This window comes from Vigna unguiculata, unplaced genomic scaffold (genome assembly GCF_004118075.2).
Source record: "Vigna unguiculata cultivar IT97K-499-35 unplaced genomic scaffold, ASM411807v1 contig_638, whole genome shotgun sequence".
In the NCBI taxonomy this organism is placed as follows: Eukaryota; Viridiplantae; Streptophyta; class Magnoliopsida; order Fabales; family Fabaceae; genus Vigna; species Vigna unguiculata.
Genome location: NW_021011360.1, coordinates 1 through 13,798, shown reverse-complemented (window position 1 = coordinate 13,798; position 13,798 = coordinate 1). Strand labels below are relative to the sequence as shown.

Sequence of the window (13,798 nt, the reverse complement as noted above, 5' to 3'; positions counted from 1 at the left end):
CAAGTTTTCAAACTTAGGCCCAATGCGAAACCCATATATACATTGATCGTGCAATACTTGACAGGTGCGATCATACCAGCACTAATGCACCGGATCCCATCAGAACTCCGCAGTTAAGCGTGCTTGGGCGAGAGTAGTACTAGGATGGGTGACCTCCTGGGAAGTCCTCGTGTTGCACCTCTTTTTTACGTTTTTTTCTTTCTTTTACGCCATTTTCATCACCGTTTTTGCAATTAAATCCAATAGTACCACCTAAATGACTCAAACTACTGTTACCAAAATTTATTCGACACAAACAACCCACTTCACGTCCCCGGCCCCGCGCCTCACCAAGTTTTCAAACTTAGGCCCAATGCGAAACCCATATATACATTGATCGTGCAATACTTGACAGGTGCGATCATACCAGCACTAATGCACCGGATCCCATCAGAACTCCGCAGTTAAGCGTGCTTGGGCGAGAGTAGTACTAGGATGGGTGACCTCCTGGGAAGTCCTCGTGTTGCACCTCTTTTTTACGTTTTTTTCTTTCTTTTACGCCATTTTCATCACCGTTTTTTGCAATTAAATCCAATAGTACCACCTAAATGACTCAAACTACTGTTACCAAAATTTATTCGGACACAAACAACCCACTTCACGTCCCCGGGCCCCGCGCCTCACCAAGTTTTCAAACTTAGGCCCAATGCGAAACCCATATATACATTGATCGTGCAATACTTGACAGGTGCGATCATACCAGCACTAATGCACCGGATCCCATCAGAACTCCGCAGTTAAGCGTGCTTGGGCGAGAGTAGTACTAGGATGGGTGACCTCCTGGGAAGTCCTCGTGTTGCACCTCTTTTTTACGTTTTTTTCTTTCTTTTACGCCATTTTCATCACCGTTTTTTGCAATTAAATCCAATAGTACCACCTAAATGACTCAAACTACTGTTACCAAAATTTATTCGGACACAAACAACCCACTTCACGTCCCCGGGCCCCGCGCCTCACCAAGTTTTCAAACTTAGGCCCAATGCGAAACCCATATATACATTGATCGTGCAATACTTGACAGGTGCGATCATACCAGCACTAATGCACCGGATCCCATCAGAACTCCGCAGTTAAGCGTGCTTGGGCGAGAGTAGTACTAGGATGGGTGACCTCTGGGAAGTCCTCGTGTTGCACCTCTTTTTTACGTTTTTTTCTTTCTTTTACGCCATTTTCATCACCGTTTTTTGCAATTAAATCCAATAGTACCACCTAAATGACTCAAACTACTGTTACCAAAATTTATTCGGACACAAACAACCCACTTCACGTCCCCGGGCCCCGCGCCTCACCAAGTTTTCAAACTTAGGCCCAATGCGAAACCCATATATACATTGATCGTGCAATACTTGACAGGTGCGATCATACCAGCACTAATGCACCGGATCCCATCAGAACTCCGCAGTTAAGCGTGCTTGGGCGAGAGTAGTACTAGGATGGGTGACCTCCTGGGAAGTCCTCGTGTTGCACCTCTTTTTTACGTTTTTTTCTTTCTTTTACGCCATTTTCATCACCGTTTTTTGCAATTAAATCCAATAGTACCACCTAAATGACTCAAACTTACCAAATTACACAAAACAACCCACTTCACGTCCCCGGGCCCCGCGCCTCACCAAGTTTTCAAACTTAGGCCCAATGCGAAACCCATATATACATTGATCGTGCAATACTTGACAGGTGCGATCATACCAGCACTAATGCACCGGATCCCATCAGAACTCCGCAGTTAAGCGTGCTTGGGCGAGAGTAGTACTAGGATGGGTGACCTCCTGGGAAGTCCTCGTGTTGCACCTCTTTTTTACGTTTTTTTCTTTCTTTTACGCCATTTTCATCACCGTTTTTTGCAATTAAATCCAATAGTACCACCTAAATGACCAACACTGTACAAATATTGGACACAAACAACCCACTTCACGTCCCCGGGCCCCGCGCCTCACCAAGTTTTCAAACTTAGGCCCAATGCGAAACCCATATATACATTGATCGTGCAATACTTGACAGGTGCGATCATACCAGCACTAATGCACCGGATCCCATCAGAACTCCGCAGTTAAGCGTGCTTGGGCGAGAGTAGTACTAGGATGGGTGACCTCCTGGGAAGTCCTCGTGTTGCACCTCTTTTTTACGTTTTTTTCTTTCTTTTACGCCATTTTCATCACCGTTTTTGCAATTAAATCCAATAGTACCACCTAAATGACTCAAACTACTGTTACCAAAATATTCGACACAAACAACCCACTTCACGTCCCCGGGCCCCGCGCCTCACCAAGTTTTCAAACTTAGGCCCAATGCGAAACCCATATATACATTGATCGTGCAATACTTGACAGGTGCGATCATACCAGCACTAATGCACCGGATCCCATCAGAACTCCGCAGTTAAGCGTGCTTGGGCGAGAGTAGTACTAGGATGGGTGACCTCCTGGGAAGTCCTCGTGTTGCACCTCTTTTTTACGTTTTTTTCTTTCTTTTACGCCATTTTCATCACCGTTTTTTGCAATTAAATCCAATAGTACCACCTAAATGACTCAAACTACTGTTACCAAAATTTATTCGGACACAAACAACCCACTTCACGTCCCCGGGCCCCGCGCCTCACCAAGTTTTCAAACTTAGGCCCAATGCGAAACCCATATATACATTGATCGTGCAATACTTGACAGGTGCGATCATACCAGCACTAATGCACCGGATCCCATCAGAACTCCGCAGTTAAGCGTGCTTGGGCGAGAGTAGTACTAGGATGGGTGACCTCCTGGGAAGTCCTCGTGTTGCACCTCTTTTTTACGTTTTTTTCTTTCTTTTACGCCATTTTCATCACCGTTTTTTGCAATTAAATCCAATAGTACCACCTAAATGACACAAACAACCCACTTCACGTCCCCGGGCCCCGCGCCTCACCAAGTTTTCAAACTTAGGCCCAATGCGAAACCCATATATACATTGATCGTGCAATACTTGACAGGTGCGATCATACCAGCACTAATGCACCGGATCCCATCAGAACTCCGCAGTTAAGCGTGCTTGGGCGAGAGTAGTACTAGGATGGGTGACCTCCTGGGAAGTCCTCGTGTTGCACCTCTTTTTTACGTTTTTTTCTTTCTTTTACGCCATTTTCATCACCGTTTTTTGCAATTAAATCCAATAGTACCACCTAAATGACTCAAACTACTGTTACCAAATTTATTCGGACACAAACAACCCACTTCACGTCCCCGGCCCCGCGCCTCACCAAGTTTTCAAACTTAGGCCCAATGCGAAACCCATATATACATTGATCGTGCAATACTTGACAGGTGCGATCATACCAGCACTAATGCACCGGATCCCATCAGAACTCCGCAGTTAAGCGTGCTTGGGCGAGAGTAGTACTAGGATGGGTGACCTCCTGGGAAGTCCTCGTGTTGCACCTCTTTTTTACGTTTTTTTCTTTCTTTTACGCCATTTTCATCACCGTTTTTTGCAATTAAATCCAATAGTACCACCTAAATGACTCAAACTACTTACCAATTTATTCGACACAAACAACCCACTTCACGTCCCCGGGCCCCGCGCCTCACCAAGTTTTCAAACTTAGGCCCAATGCGAAACCCATATATACATTGATCGTGCAATACTTGACAGGTGCGATCATACCAGCACTAATGCACCGGATCCCATCAGAACTCCGCAGTTAAGCGTGCTTGGGCGAGAGTAGTACTAGGATGGGTGACCTCCTGGGAAGTCCTCGTGTTGCACCTCTTTTTTACGTTTTTTTCTTTCTTTTACGCCATTTTCATCACCGTTTTTTGCAATTAAATCCAATAGTACCACCTAAATGACTCAAACTTTACCAAATTTACGACACAAACAACCCACTTCACGTCCCCGGGCCCCGCGCCTCACCAAGTTTTCAAACTTAGGCCCAATGCGAAACCCATATATACATTGATCGTGCAATACTTGACAGGTGCGATCATACCAGCACTAATGCACCGGATCCCATCAGAACTCCGCAGTTAAGCGTGCTTGGGCGAGAGTAGTACTAGGATGGGTGACCTCCTGGGAAGTCCTCGTGTTGCACCTCTTTTTTACGTTTTTTTCTTTCTTTTACGCCATTTTCATCACCGTTTTTTGCAATTAAATCCAATAGTACCACCTAAATGACTCAAACTACTGTTACCAAAATTTATTCGGACACAAACAACCCACTTCACGTCCCCGGGCCCCGCGCCTCACCAAGTTTTCAAACTTAGGCCCAATGCGAAACCCATATATACATTGATCGTGCAATACTTGACAGGTGCGATCATACCAGCACTAATGCACCGGATCCCATCAGAACTCCGCAGTTAAGCGTGCTTGGGCGAGAGTAGTACTAGGATGGGTGACCTCCTGGGAAGTCCTCGTGTTGCACCTCTTTTTTACGTTTTTTTCTTTCTTTTACGCCATTTTCATCACCGTTTTTTGCAATTAAATCCAATAGTACCACCTAAATGACACAAACAACCCACTTCACGTCCCCGGGCCCCGCGCCTCACCAAGTTTTCAAACTTAGGCCCAATGCGAAACCCATATATACATTGATCGTGCAATACTTGACAGGTGCGATCATACCAGCACTAATGCACCGGATCCCATCAGAACTCCGCAGTTAAGCGTGCTTGGGCGAGAGTAGTACTAGGATGGGTGACCTCCTGGGAAGTCCTCGTGTGCACCTCTTTTTTACGTTTTTTTCTTTCTTTTACGCCATTTTCATCACCGTTTTTTGCAATTAAATCCAATAGTACCACCTAAATGACTCAAACTACTGTTACCAAATTTATTCGACACAAACAACCCACTTCACGTCCCCGGGCCCCGCGCCTCACCAAGTTTTCAAACTTAGGCCCAATGCGAAACCCATATATACATTGATCGTGCAATACTTGACAGGTGCGATCATACCAGCACTAATGCACCGGATCCCATCAGAACTCCGCAGTTAAGCGTGCTTGGGCGAGAGTAGTACTAGGATGGGTGACCTCCTGGGAAGTCCTCGTGTTGCACCTCTTTTTACGTTTTTTCTTTCTTTTACGCCATTTTCATCACCGTTTTTTGCAATTAAATCCAATAGTACCACCTAAATGACTCAAACACTGACCAATTTACACAAACAACCCACTTCACGTCCCCGGGCCCCGCGCCTCACCAAGTTTTCAAACTTAGGCCCAATGCGAAACCCATATATACATTGATCGTGCAATACTTGACAGGTGCGATCATACCAGCACTAATGCACCGGATCCCATCAGAACTCCGCAGTTAAGCGTGCTTGGGCGAGAGTAGTACTAGGATGGGTGACCTCCTGGGAAGTCCTCGTGTTGCACCTCTTTTTTACGTTTTTTTCTTTCTTTTACGCCATTTTCATCACCGTTTTTTGCAATTAAATCCAATAGTACCACCTAAATGACTCAAACTACTGTACAAAATTGACACAAACAACCCACTTCACGTCCCCGGGCCCCGCGCCTCACCAAGTTTTCAAACTTAGGCCCAATGCGAAACCCATATATACATTGATCGTGCAATACTTGACAGGTGCGATCATACCAGCACTAATGCACCGGATCCCATCAGAACTCCGCAGTTAAGCGTGCTTGGGCGAGAGTAGTACTAGGATGGGTGACCTCCTGGGAAGTCCTCGTGTGCACCTCTTTTTTACGTTTTTTTCTTTCTTTTACGCCATTTTCATCACCGTTTTTTGCAATTAAATCCAATAGTACCACCTAAATGACTCAAACTACTGTTACCAAAATTATTCGGACACAAACAACCCACTTCACGTCCCCGGGCCCCGCGCCTCACCAAGTTTTCAAACTTAGGCCCAATGCGAAACCCATATATACATTGATCGTGCAATACTTGACAGGTGCGATCATACCAGCACTAATGCACCGGATCCCATCAGAACTCCGCAGTTAAGCGTGCTTGGGCGAGAGTAGTACTAGGATGGGTGACCTCCTGGGAAGTCCTCGTGTTGCACCTCTTTTTTACGTTTTTTTCTTTCTTTTACGCCATTTTCATCACCGTTTTTGCAATTAAATCCAATAGTACCACCTAAATGACACAAACAACCCACTTCACGTCCCCGGGCCCCGCGCCTCACCAAGTTTTCAAACTTAGGCCCAATGCGAAACCCATATATACATTGATCGTGCAATACTTGACAGGTGCGATCATACCAGCACTAATGCACCGGATCCCATCAGAACTCCGCAGTTAAGCGTGCTTGGGCGAGAGTAGTACTAGGATGGGTGACCTCCTGGGAAGTCCTCGTGTTGCACCTCTTTTTTACGTTTTTTTCTTTCTTTTACGCCATTTTCATCACCGTTTTTTGCAATTAAATCCAATAGTACCACCTAAATGACTCAAACTACTTACCAAAATATGGACACAAACACCCACTTCACGTCCCCGGGCCCCGCGCCTCACCAAGTTTTCAAACTTAGGCCCAATGCGAAACCCATATATACATTGATCGTGCAATACTTGACAGGTGCGATCATACCAGCACTAATGCACCGGATCCCATCAGAACTCCGCAGTTAAGCGTGCTTGGGCGAGAGTAGTACTAGGATGGGTGACCTCCTGGGAAGTCCTCGTGTTGCACCTCTTTTTACGTTTTTTCTTTCTTTTACGCCATTTTCATCACCGTTTTTTGCAATTAAATCCAATAGTACCACCTAAATGACTCAAACTACTGTTACCAAATTTATTCGGACACAAACAACCCACTTCACGTCCCCGGGCCCCGCGCCTCACCAAGTTTTCAAACTTAGGCCCAATGCGAAACCCATATATACATTGATCGTGCAATACTTGACAGGTGCGATCATACCAGCACTAATGCACCGGATCCCATCAGAACTCCGCAGTTAAGCGTGCTTGGGCGAGAGTAGTACTAGGATGGGTGACCTCCTGGGAAGTCCTCGTGTTGCACCTCTTTTTTACGTTTTTTTCTTTCTTTTACGCCATTTTCATCACCGTTTTTTGCAATTAAATCCAATAGTACCACCTAAATGACACAAACAACCCACTTCACGTCCCCGGGCCCCGCGCCTCACCAAGTTTTCAAACTTAGGCCCAATGCGAAACCCATATATACATTGATCGTGCAATACTTGACAGGTGCGATCATACCAGCACTAATGCACGGATCCCATCAGAACTCCGCAGTTAAGGTGCTTGGGCGAGAGTAGTACTAGGATGGGTGACCTCCTGGGAAGTCCTCGTGTTGCACCTCTTTTTTACGTTTTTTTCTTTCTTTTACGCCATTTCATCACCGTTTTTTGCAATTAAATCCAATAGTACCACCTAAATGACTCAAACTACTGTTACCAAATTTATTCGGACACAAACAACCCACTTCACGTCCCCGGGCCCCGCGCCTCACCAAGTTTTCAAACTTAGGCCCCAATGCGAAACCCATATATACATTGATCGTGCAATACTTGACAGGTGCGATCATACCAGCACTAATGCACCGGATCCCATCAGAACTCCGCAGTTAAGCGTGCTTGGGCGAGAGTAGTACTAGGATGGGTGACCTCCTGGGAAGTCCTCGTGTTGCACCTCTTTTTTACGTTTTTTTCTTTCTTTTACGCCATTTTCATCACCGTTTTTTGCAATTAAATCCAATAGTACCACCTAAATGACTCAAACTACTGTTACCAAATTTATTCGGACACAAACACCCACTTCACGTCCCCGGGCCCCGCGCCTCACCAAGTTTTCAAACTTAGGCCCAATGCGAAACCCATATATACATTGATCGTGCAATACTTGACAGGTGCGATCATACCAGCACTAATGCACCGGATCCCATCAGAACTCCGCAGTTAAGCGTGCTTGGGCGAGAGTAGTACTAGGATGGGTGACCTCCTGGGAAGTCCTCGTGTTGCACCTCTTTTTTACGTTTTTTTCTTTCTTTTACGCCATTTTCATCACCGTTTTTTGCAATTAAATCCAATAGTACCACCTAAATGACACAAACAACCCACTTCACGTCCCCGGCCCCGCGCCTCACCAAGTTTTCAAACTTAGGCCCAATGCGAAACCCATATATACATGATCGTGCAATACTTGACAGGTGCGATCATACCAGCACTAATGCACCGGATCCCATCAGAACTCCGCAGTTAAGCGTGCTTGGGCGAGAGTAGTACTAGGATGGGTGACCTCTGGGAAGTCCTCGTGTTGCACCTCTTTTTTACGTTTTTTTCTTTCTTTTACGCCATTTTCATCACCGTTTTTTGCAATTAAATCCCAATAGTACCACCTAAATGACTCAAACTACTGTTACCAAAATTTATTCGGACACAAACAACCCACTTCACGTCCCCGGGCCCCGCGCCTCACCAAGTTTTCAAACTTAGGCCCAATGCGAAACCCATATATACATTGATCGTGCAATACTTGACAGGTGCGATCATACCAGCACTAATGCACCGGATCCCATCAGAACTCCGCAGTTAAGCGTGCTTGGGCGAGAGTAGTACTAGGATGGGTGACCTCCTGGGAAGTCCTCGTGTTGCACCTCTTTTTTACGTTTTTTTCTTTCTTTTACGCCATTTTCATCACCGTTTTTTGCAATTAAATCCAATAGTACCACCTAAATGACTCAAACTACTGTTACCAAAATTTATTCGGACACAAACAACCCACTTCACGTCCCCGGCCCCGCGCCTCACCAAGTTTTCAAACTTAGGCCCAATGCGAAACCCATATATACATTGATCGTGCAATACTTGACAGGTGCGATCATACCAGCACTAATGCACCGGATCCCATCAGAACTCCGCAGTTAAGCGTGCTTGGGCGAGAGTAGTACTAGGATGGGTGACCTCCTGGGAAGTCCTCGTGTTGCACCTCTTTTTTACGTTTTTTTCTTTCTTTTACGCCATTTTCATCACCGTTTTTTGCAATTAAATCCAATAGTACCACCTAAATGACTCAAACTACTGTACCAAAATTTATTCGGACACAAACAACCCACTTCACGTCCCCGGGCCCCGCGCCTCACCAAGTTTTCAAACTTAGGCCCAATGCGAAACCCATATATACATTGATCGTGCAATACTTGACAGGTGCGATCATACCAGCACTAATGCACCGGATCCCATCAGAACTCCGCAGTTAAGCGTGCTTGGGGCGAGAGTAGTACTAGGATGGGTGACCTCCTGGGAAGTCCTCGTGTTGCACCTCTTTTTACGTTTTTTCTTTCTTTTACGCCATTTTCATCACCGTTTTTTGCAATTAAATCCAATAGTACCACCTAAATGACACAAACAACCCACTTCACGTCCCGGGCCCCGCGCCTCACCAAGTTTTCAAACTTAGGCCCAATGCGAAACCCATATATACATTGATCGTGCAATACTTGACAGGTGCGATCATACCAGCACTAATGCACCGGATCCCATCAGAACTCCGCAGTTAAGCGTGCTTGGGCGAGAGTAGTACTAGGATGGGTGACCTCCTGGGAAGTCCTCGTGTTGCACCTCTTTTTTACGTTTTTTTCTTTCTTTTACGCCATTTTCATCACCGTTTTTTGCAATTAAATCCAATAGTACCACCTAAATGACTCAAACTACTGTTACCAAAATTTATTCGGACACAAACAACCCACTTCACGTCCCCGGGGCCCCGCGCCCTCACCAAGTTTCAAACTTAGGCCCAATGCGAAACCCATATATACATTGATCGTTGCAATACTTGACAGGTGCGATCATACCAGCACTAATGCACCGGATCCCATCAGAACTCCGCAGTTAAGCGTGCTTGGGCGAGAGTAGTACTAGGATGGGTGACCTCCTGGGAAGTCCTCGTGTTGCACCTCTTTTTACGTTTTTTTCTTTCTTTTACGCCATTTTCATCACCGTTTTTTGCAATTAAATCCAATAGTACCACCTAAATGACTCAAACTACTGTTACCAAAATTTATTCGGACACAAACAACCCACTTCACGTCCCCGGGCCCCGCGCCTCACCAAGTTTTCAAACTTAGGCCCAATGCGAAACCCATATATACATTGATCGTGCAATACTTGACAGGTGCGATCATACCAGCACTAATGCACCGGATCCCATCAGAACTCCGCAGTTAAGCGTGCTTGGGCGAGAGTAGTACTAGGATGGGTGACCTCCTGGGAAGTCCTCGTGTTGCACCTCTTTTTTACGTTTTTTTCTTTCTTTTACGCCATTTTCATCACCGTTTTTTGCAATTAAATCCAATAGTACCACCTAAATGACACAAACAAACCCACTTCACGTCCCCGGGCCCCGCGCCTCACCAAGTTTTCAAACTTAGGCCCAATGCGAAACCCATATATACATTGATCGTGCAATACTTGACAGGTGCGATCATACCAGCACTAATGCACCGGATCCCATCAGAACTCCGCAGTTAAGCGTGCTTGGGCGAGAGTAGTACTAGGATGGGTGACCTCCTGGGAAGTCCTCGTGTTGCACCTCTTTTTTACGTTTTTTTCTTTCTTTTACGCCATTTTCATCACCGTTTTTTGCAATTAAATCCAATAGTACCACCTAAATGACTCAAACTACTGTTACCAAAATTTATTCGGACACAAACAACCCACTTCACGTCCCCGGGCCCCGCGCCTCACCAAGTTTTCAAACTTAGGCCCAATGCGAAACCCATATATACATTGATCGTGCAATACTTGACAGGTGCGATCATACCAGCACTAATGCACCGGATCCCATCAGAACTCCGCAGTTAAGCGTGCTTGGGCGAGAGTAGTACTAGGATGGGTGACCTCCTGGGAAGTCCTCGTGTTGCACCTCTTTTTTACGTTTTTTTCTTTCTTTTACGCCATTTTCATCACCGTTTTTTGCAATTAAATCCAATAGTACCACCTAAATGACTCAAACTACTGTTACCAAAATTTATTCGGACACAAACAACCCACTTCACGTCCCCGGGCCCCGCGCCTCACCAAGTTTTCAAACTTAGGCCCAATGCGAAACCCATATATACATTGATCGTGCAATACTTGACAGGTGCGATCATACCAGCACTAATGCACCGGATCCCATCAGAACTCCGCAGTTAAGCGTGCTTGGGCGAGAGTAGTACTAGGATGGGTGACCTCCTGGGAAGTCCTCGTGTTGCACCTCTTTTTTACGTTTTTTTCTTTCTTTTACGCCATTTTCATCACCGTTTTTTGCAATTAAATCCAATAGTACCACCTAAATGACTCAAACTACTGTTACCAAATTTATTCGGACACAAACAACCCACTTCACGTCCCCGGGCCCCGCGCCTCACCAAGTTTTCAAACTTAGGCCCAATGCGAAACCCATATATACATTGATCGTGCAATACTTGACAGGTGCGATCATACCAGCACTAATGCACCGGATCCCATCAGAACTCCGCAGTTAAGCGTGCTTGGGCGAGAGTAGTACTAGGATGGGTGACCTCCTGGGAAGTCCTCGTGTTGCACCTCTTTTTTACGTTTTTTTCTTTCTTTTACGCCATTTTCATCACCGTTTTTTGCAATTAAATCCAATAGTACCACCTAAATGACTCAAACTACTGTTACCAAAATTTATTCGGACACAAACAACCCACTTCACGTCCCCGGGCCCCGCGCCTCACCAAGTTTTCAAACTTAGGCCCAATGCGAAACCCATATATACATTGATCGTGCAATACTTGACAGGTGCGATCATACCAGCACTAATGCACCGGATCCCATCAGAACTCCGCAGTTAAGCGTGCTTGGGCGAGAGTAGTACTAGGATGGGTGACCTCCTGGGAAGTCCTCGTGTTGCACCTCTTTTTTACGTTTTTTTCTTCTTTTACGCCATTTTCATCACCGTTTTTTGCAATTAAATCCAATAGTACCACCTAAATGACACAAACAACCCACTTCACGTCCCCGGGCCCCGCGCCTCACCAAGTTTTCAAACTTAGGCCCAATGCGAAACCCATATATACATTGATCGTGCAATACTTGACAGGTGCGATCATACCAGCACTAATGCACCGGATCCCATCAGAACTCCGCAGTTAAGCGTGCTTGGGCGAGAGTAGTACTAGGATGGGTGACCTCCTGGGAAGTCCTCGTGTTGCACCTCTTTTTTACGTTTTTTTCTTTCTTTTACGCCATTTTCATCACCGTTTTTTGCAATTAAATCCAATAGTACCACCTAAATGACTCAAACTACTGTTACCAAAATTATTCGGACACAAACAACCCACTTCACGTCCCCGGGCCCCGCGCCTCACCAAGTTTTCAAACTTAGGCCCAATGCGAAACCCATATATACATTGATCGTGCAATACTTGACAGGTGCGATCATACCAGCACTAATGCACCGGATCCCATCAGAACTCCGCAGTTAAGCGTGCTTGGGCGAGAGTAGTACTAGGATGGGTGACCTCCTGGGAAGTCCTCGTGTTGCACCTCTTTTTACGTTTTTTTCTTTCTTTTACGCCATTTTCATCACCGTTTTTTGCAATTAAATCCAATAGTACCACCTAAATGACTCAAACTACTGTTACAAAATTTATTCGGACACAAACAACCCACTTCACGTCCCCGGGCCCCGCGCCTCACCAAGTTTTCAAACTTAGGCCCAATGCGAAACCCATATATACATTGATCGTGCAATACTTGACAGGTGCGATCATACCAGCACTAATGCACCGGATCCATCAGAACTCCGCAGTTAGCGTGCTTGGGCGAGAGTAGTACTAGGATGGGTGACCTCCTGGGAAGTCCTCGTGTTGCACCTCTTTTTTACGTTTTTTTCTTTCTTTTACGCCATTTTCATCACCGTTTTTGCAATTAAATCCAATAGTACCACCTAAACTATGACATCAAACAACCCACTTCACGTCCCCGGGCCCCGCGCCTCACCAAGTTTTCAAACTTAGGCCCAATGCGAAACCCATATATACATTGATCGTGCAATACTTGACAGGTGCGATCATACCAGCACTAATGCACCGGATCCCATCAGAACTCCGCAGTTAAGCGTGCTTGGGCGAGAGTAGTACTAGGATGGGTGACCTCCTGGGAAGTCCTCGTTGTTGCACCTCTTTTTTACGTTTTTTTCTTCTTTTACGCCATTTTCATCACCGTTTTTTGCAATTAAATCCAATAGTACCACCTAAATGACTCAAACTAGTTACCAAAATTTATTCGGACACAAACAACCCACTTCACGTCCCCGGCCCCGCGCCTCACCAAGTTTTCAAACTTAGGCCCAATGCGAAACCCATATATACATTGATCGTGCAATACTTGACAGGTGCGATCATACCAGCACTATGCACCGGATCCCATCAGAACTCCGCAGTTAAGCGTGCTTGGGCGAGAGTAGTACTAGGATGGGTGACCTCCTGGGAAGTCCTCGTGTTGCACCTTTTTTACGTTTTTTTTCTTTCTTTTACGCCATTTTCATCACCGTTTTTTGCAATTAAATCCAATAGTACCACCTAAATGACTCAAACTACTGTTAAAAATTATTCGACACAACACAACCCACTTCACGTCCCCGGGCCCCGCGCCTCACCAAGTTTTCAAACTTAGGCCCAATGCGAAACCCATATATACATTGATCGTGCAATACTTGACAGGTGCGATCATACCAGCACTAATGCACCGGATCCCATCAGAACTCCGCAGTTAAGCGTGCTTGGGCGAGAGTAGTACTAGGATGGGTGACCTCCTGGGAAGTCCTCGTGTTGCACCTCTTTTTTACGTTT

The 13,798-nt window shown here is 45.7% G+C and overlaps 43 non-coding genes across 43 annotated transcripts; all 43 read left to right on the top strand.

Annotated features, from left to right (window-relative positions):
* The first annotated feature begins 62 nt into the window (after positions 1-62).
* LOC114172616 lies at positions 63-181 on the top strand. Its single transcript, XR_003602194.1, has one exon. It is a non-coding gene; the product is annotated as a 5S ribosomal RNA (ribosomal RNA).
* Positions 182-392: 211 nt separating this feature from the next.
* LOC114172615 lies at positions 393-511 on the top strand. The gene has a single exon (XR_003602193.1). It is a non-coding gene; the product is annotated as a 5S ribosomal RNA (ribosomal RNA).
* A 214-nt stretch (positions 512-725) lies between these two features.
* On the top strand, positions 726-844 carry LOC114172614. The gene has a single exon (XR_003602192.1). It is a non-coding gene; the product is annotated as a 5S ribosomal RNA (ribosomal RNA).
* Positions 845-1,058: 214 nt separating this feature from the next.
* Positions 1,059-1,176, top strand: LOC114172558. The gene has a single exon (XR_003602142.1). It is a non-coding gene; the product is annotated as a 5S ribosomal RNA (ribosomal RNA).
* Positions 1,177-1,390: 214 nt separating this feature from the next.
* LOC114172613 lies at positions 1,391-1,509 on the top strand. The gene has a single exon (XR_003602191.1). It is a non-coding gene; the product is annotated as a 5S ribosomal RNA (ribosomal RNA).
* Positions 1,510-1,711: 202 nt separating this feature from the next.
* Positions 1,712-1,830, top strand: LOC114172611. Its single transcript, XR_003602190.1, has one exon. It is a non-coding gene; the product is annotated as a 5S ribosomal RNA (ribosomal RNA).
* Positions 1,831-2,035: 205 nt separating this feature from the next.
* Positions 2,036-2,154, top strand: LOC114172610. Its single transcript, XR_003602189.1, has one exon. It is a non-coding gene; the product is annotated as a 5S ribosomal RNA (ribosomal RNA).
* Positions 2,155-2,364: 210 nt separating this feature from the next.
* LOC114172609 lies at positions 2,365-2,483 on the top strand. Its single transcript, XR_003602188.1, has one exon. It is a non-coding gene; the product is annotated as a 5S ribosomal RNA (ribosomal RNA).
* A 214-nt stretch (positions 2,484-2,697) lies between these two features.
* LOC114172608 lies at positions 2,698-2,816 on the top strand. The gene has a single exon (XR_003602187.1). It is a non-coding gene; the product is annotated as a 5S ribosomal RNA (ribosomal RNA).
* A 183-nt stretch (positions 2,817-2,999) lies between these two features.
* On the top strand, positions 3,000-3,118 carry LOC114172607. The gene has a single exon (XR_003602186.1). It is a non-coding gene; the product is annotated as a 5S ribosomal RNA (ribosomal RNA).
* Positions 3,119-3,330: 212 nt separating this feature from the next.
* LOC114172605 lies at positions 3,331-3,449 on the top strand. The gene has a single exon (XR_003602184.1). It is a non-coding gene; the product is annotated as a 5S ribosomal RNA (ribosomal RNA).
* Positions 3,450-3,658: 209 nt separating this feature from the next.
* LOC114172604 lies at positions 3,659-3,777 on the top strand. Its single transcript, XR_003602183.1, has one exon. It is a non-coding gene; the product is annotated as a 5S ribosomal RNA (ribosomal RNA).
* Positions 3,778-3,983: 206 nt separating this feature from the next.
* LOC114172603 lies at positions 3,984-4,102 on the top strand. Its single transcript, XR_003602182.1, has one exon. It is a non-coding gene; the product is annotated as a 5S ribosomal RNA (ribosomal RNA).
* Positions 4,103-4,316: 214 nt separating this feature from the next.
* On the top strand, positions 4,317-4,435 carry LOC114172602. Its single transcript, XR_003602181.1, has one exon. It is a non-coding gene; the product is annotated as a 5S ribosomal RNA (ribosomal RNA).
* A 183-nt stretch (positions 4,436-4,618) lies between these two features.
* On the top strand, positions 4,619-4,736 carry LOC114172566. The gene has a single exon (XR_003602150.1). It is a non-coding gene; the product is annotated as a 5S ribosomal RNA (ribosomal RNA).
* Positions 4,737-4,948: 212 nt separating this feature from the next.
* On the top strand, positions 4,949-5,067 carry LOC114172600. Its single transcript, XR_003602180.1, has one exon. It is a non-coding gene; the product is annotated as a 5S ribosomal RNA (ribosomal RNA).
* Positions 5,068-5,268: 201 nt separating this feature from the next.
* Positions 5,269-5,387, top strand: LOC114172599. Its single transcript, XR_003602179.1, has one exon. It is a non-coding gene; the product is annotated as a 5S ribosomal RNA (ribosomal RNA).
* A 206-nt stretch (positions 5,388-5,593) lies between these two features.
* On the top strand, positions 5,594-5,711 carry LOC114172565. Its single transcript, XR_003602149.1, has one exon. It is a non-coding gene; the product is annotated as a 5S ribosomal RNA (ribosomal RNA).
* Positions 5,712-5,924: 213 nt separating this feature from the next.
* LOC114172598 lies at positions 5,925-6,043 on the top strand. The gene has a single exon (XR_003602178.1). It is a non-coding gene; the product is annotated as a 5S ribosomal RNA (ribosomal RNA).
* A 182-nt stretch (positions 6,044-6,225) lies between these two features.
* LOC114172597 lies at positions 6,226-6,344 on the top strand. The gene has a single exon (XR_003602177.1). It is a non-coding gene; the product is annotated as a 5S ribosomal RNA (ribosomal RNA).
* Positions 6,345-6,551: 207 nt separating this feature from the next.
* On the top strand, positions 6,552-6,670 carry LOC114172596. Its single transcript, XR_003602176.1, has one exon. It is a non-coding gene; the product is annotated as a 5S ribosomal RNA (ribosomal RNA).
* Positions 6,671-6,881: 211 nt separating this feature from the next.
* LOC114172595 lies at positions 6,882-7,000 on the top strand. The gene has a single exon (XR_003602175.1). It is a non-coding gene; the product is annotated as a 5S ribosomal RNA (ribosomal RNA).
* A 183-nt stretch (positions 7,001-7,183) lies between these two features.
* Positions 7,184-7,300, top strand: LOC114172581. The gene has a single exon (XR_003602165.1). It is a non-coding gene; the product is annotated as a 5S ribosomal RNA (ribosomal RNA).
* Positions 7,301-7,513: 213 nt separating this feature from the next.
* LOC114172593 lies at positions 7,514-7,632 on the top strand. The gene has a single exon (XR_003602173.1). It is a non-coding gene; the product is annotated as a 5S ribosomal RNA (ribosomal RNA).
* Positions 7,633-7,844: 212 nt separating this feature from the next.
* On the top strand, positions 7,845-7,963 carry LOC114172592. The gene has a single exon (XR_003602172.1). It is a non-coding gene; the product is annotated as a 5S ribosomal RNA (ribosomal RNA).
* A 181-nt stretch (positions 7,964-8,144) lies between these two features.
* Positions 8,145-8,262, top strand: LOC114172556. Its single transcript, XR_003602140.1, has one exon. It is a non-coding gene; the product is annotated as a 5S ribosomal RNA (ribosomal RNA).
* A 215-nt stretch (positions 8,263-8,477) lies between these two features.
* On the top strand, positions 8,478-8,596 carry LOC114172591. The gene has a single exon (XR_003602171.1). It is a non-coding gene; the product is annotated as a 5S ribosomal RNA (ribosomal RNA).
* Positions 8,597-8,809: 213 nt separating this feature from the next.
* On the top strand, positions 8,810-8,928 carry LOC114172590. The gene has a single exon (XR_003602170.1). It is a non-coding gene; the product is annotated as a 5S ribosomal RNA (ribosomal RNA).
* Positions 8,929-9,141: 213 nt separating this feature from the next.
* LOC114172554 lies at positions 9,142-9,261 on the top strand. The gene has a single exon (XR_003602138.1). It is a non-coding gene; the product is annotated as a 5S ribosomal RNA (ribosomal RNA).
* A 180-nt stretch (positions 9,262-9,441) lies between these two features.
* On the top strand, positions 9,442-9,560 carry LOC114172580. The gene has a single exon (XR_003602164.1). It is a non-coding gene; the product is annotated as a 5S ribosomal RNA (ribosomal RNA).
* A 216-nt stretch (positions 9,561-9,776) lies between these two features.
* LOC114172569 lies at positions 9,777-9,895 on the top strand. The gene has a single exon (XR_003602153.1). It is a non-coding gene; the product is annotated as a 5S ribosomal RNA (ribosomal RNA).
* A 213-nt stretch (positions 9,896-10,108) lies between these two features.
* On the top strand, positions 10,109-10,227 carry LOC114172557. The gene has a single exon (XR_003602141.1). It is a non-coding gene; the product is annotated as a 5S ribosomal RNA (ribosomal RNA).
* Positions 10,228-10,411: 184 nt separating this feature from the next.
* LOC114172545 lies at positions 10,412-10,530 on the top strand. The gene has a single exon (XR_003602129.1). It is a non-coding gene; the product is annotated as a 5S ribosomal RNA (ribosomal RNA).
* Positions 10,531-10,744: 214 nt separating this feature from the next.
* Positions 10,745-10,863, top strand: LOC114172534. The gene has a single exon (XR_003602118.1). It is a non-coding gene; the product is annotated as a 5S ribosomal RNA (ribosomal RNA).
* Positions 10,864-11,077: 214 nt separating this feature from the next.
* Positions 11,078-11,196, top strand: LOC114172522. The gene has a single exon (XR_003602106.1). It is a non-coding gene; the product is annotated as a 5S ribosomal RNA (ribosomal RNA).
* Positions 11,197-11,409: 213 nt separating this feature from the next.
* LOC114172630 lies at positions 11,410-11,528 on the top strand. The gene has a single exon (XR_003602207.1). It is a non-coding gene; the product is annotated as a 5S ribosomal RNA (ribosomal RNA).
* A 214-nt stretch (positions 11,529-11,742) lies between these two features.
* LOC114172619 lies at positions 11,743-11,861 on the top strand. Its single transcript, XR_003602196.1, has one exon. It is a non-coding gene; the product is annotated as a 5S ribosomal RNA (ribosomal RNA).
* A 182-nt stretch (positions 11,862-12,043) lies between these two features.
* LOC114172606 lies at positions 12,044-12,162 on the top strand. Its single transcript, XR_003602185.1, has one exon. It is a non-coding gene; the product is annotated as a 5S ribosomal RNA (ribosomal RNA).
* A 213-nt stretch (positions 12,163-12,375) lies between these two features.
* LOC114172594 lies at positions 12,376-12,494 on the top strand. The gene has a single exon (XR_003602174.1). It is a non-coding gene; the product is annotated as a 5S ribosomal RNA (ribosomal RNA).
* Positions 12,495-12,706: 212 nt separating this feature from the next.
* Positions 12,707-12,823, top strand: LOC114172584. The gene has a single exon (XR_003602168.1). It is a non-coding gene; the product is annotated as a 5S ribosomal RNA (ribosomal RNA).
* Positions 12,824-13,009: 186 nt separating this feature from the next.
* Positions 13,010-13,129, top strand: LOC114172553. The gene has a single exon (XR_003602136.1). It is a non-coding gene; the product is annotated as a 5S ribosomal RNA (ribosomal RNA).
* A 210-nt stretch (positions 13,130-13,339) lies between these two features.
* Positions 13,340-13,457, top strand: LOC114172563. Its single transcript, XR_003602147.1, has one exon. It is a non-coding gene; the product is annotated as a 5S ribosomal RNA (ribosomal RNA).
* Positions 13,458-13,667: 210 nt separating this feature from the next.
* LOC114172516 lies at positions 13,668-13,786 on the top strand. Its single transcript, XR_003602099.1, has one exon. It is a non-coding gene; the product is annotated as a 5S ribosomal RNA (ribosomal RNA).
* The last annotated feature ends 12 nt before the right edge of the window (positions 13,787-13,798 follow it).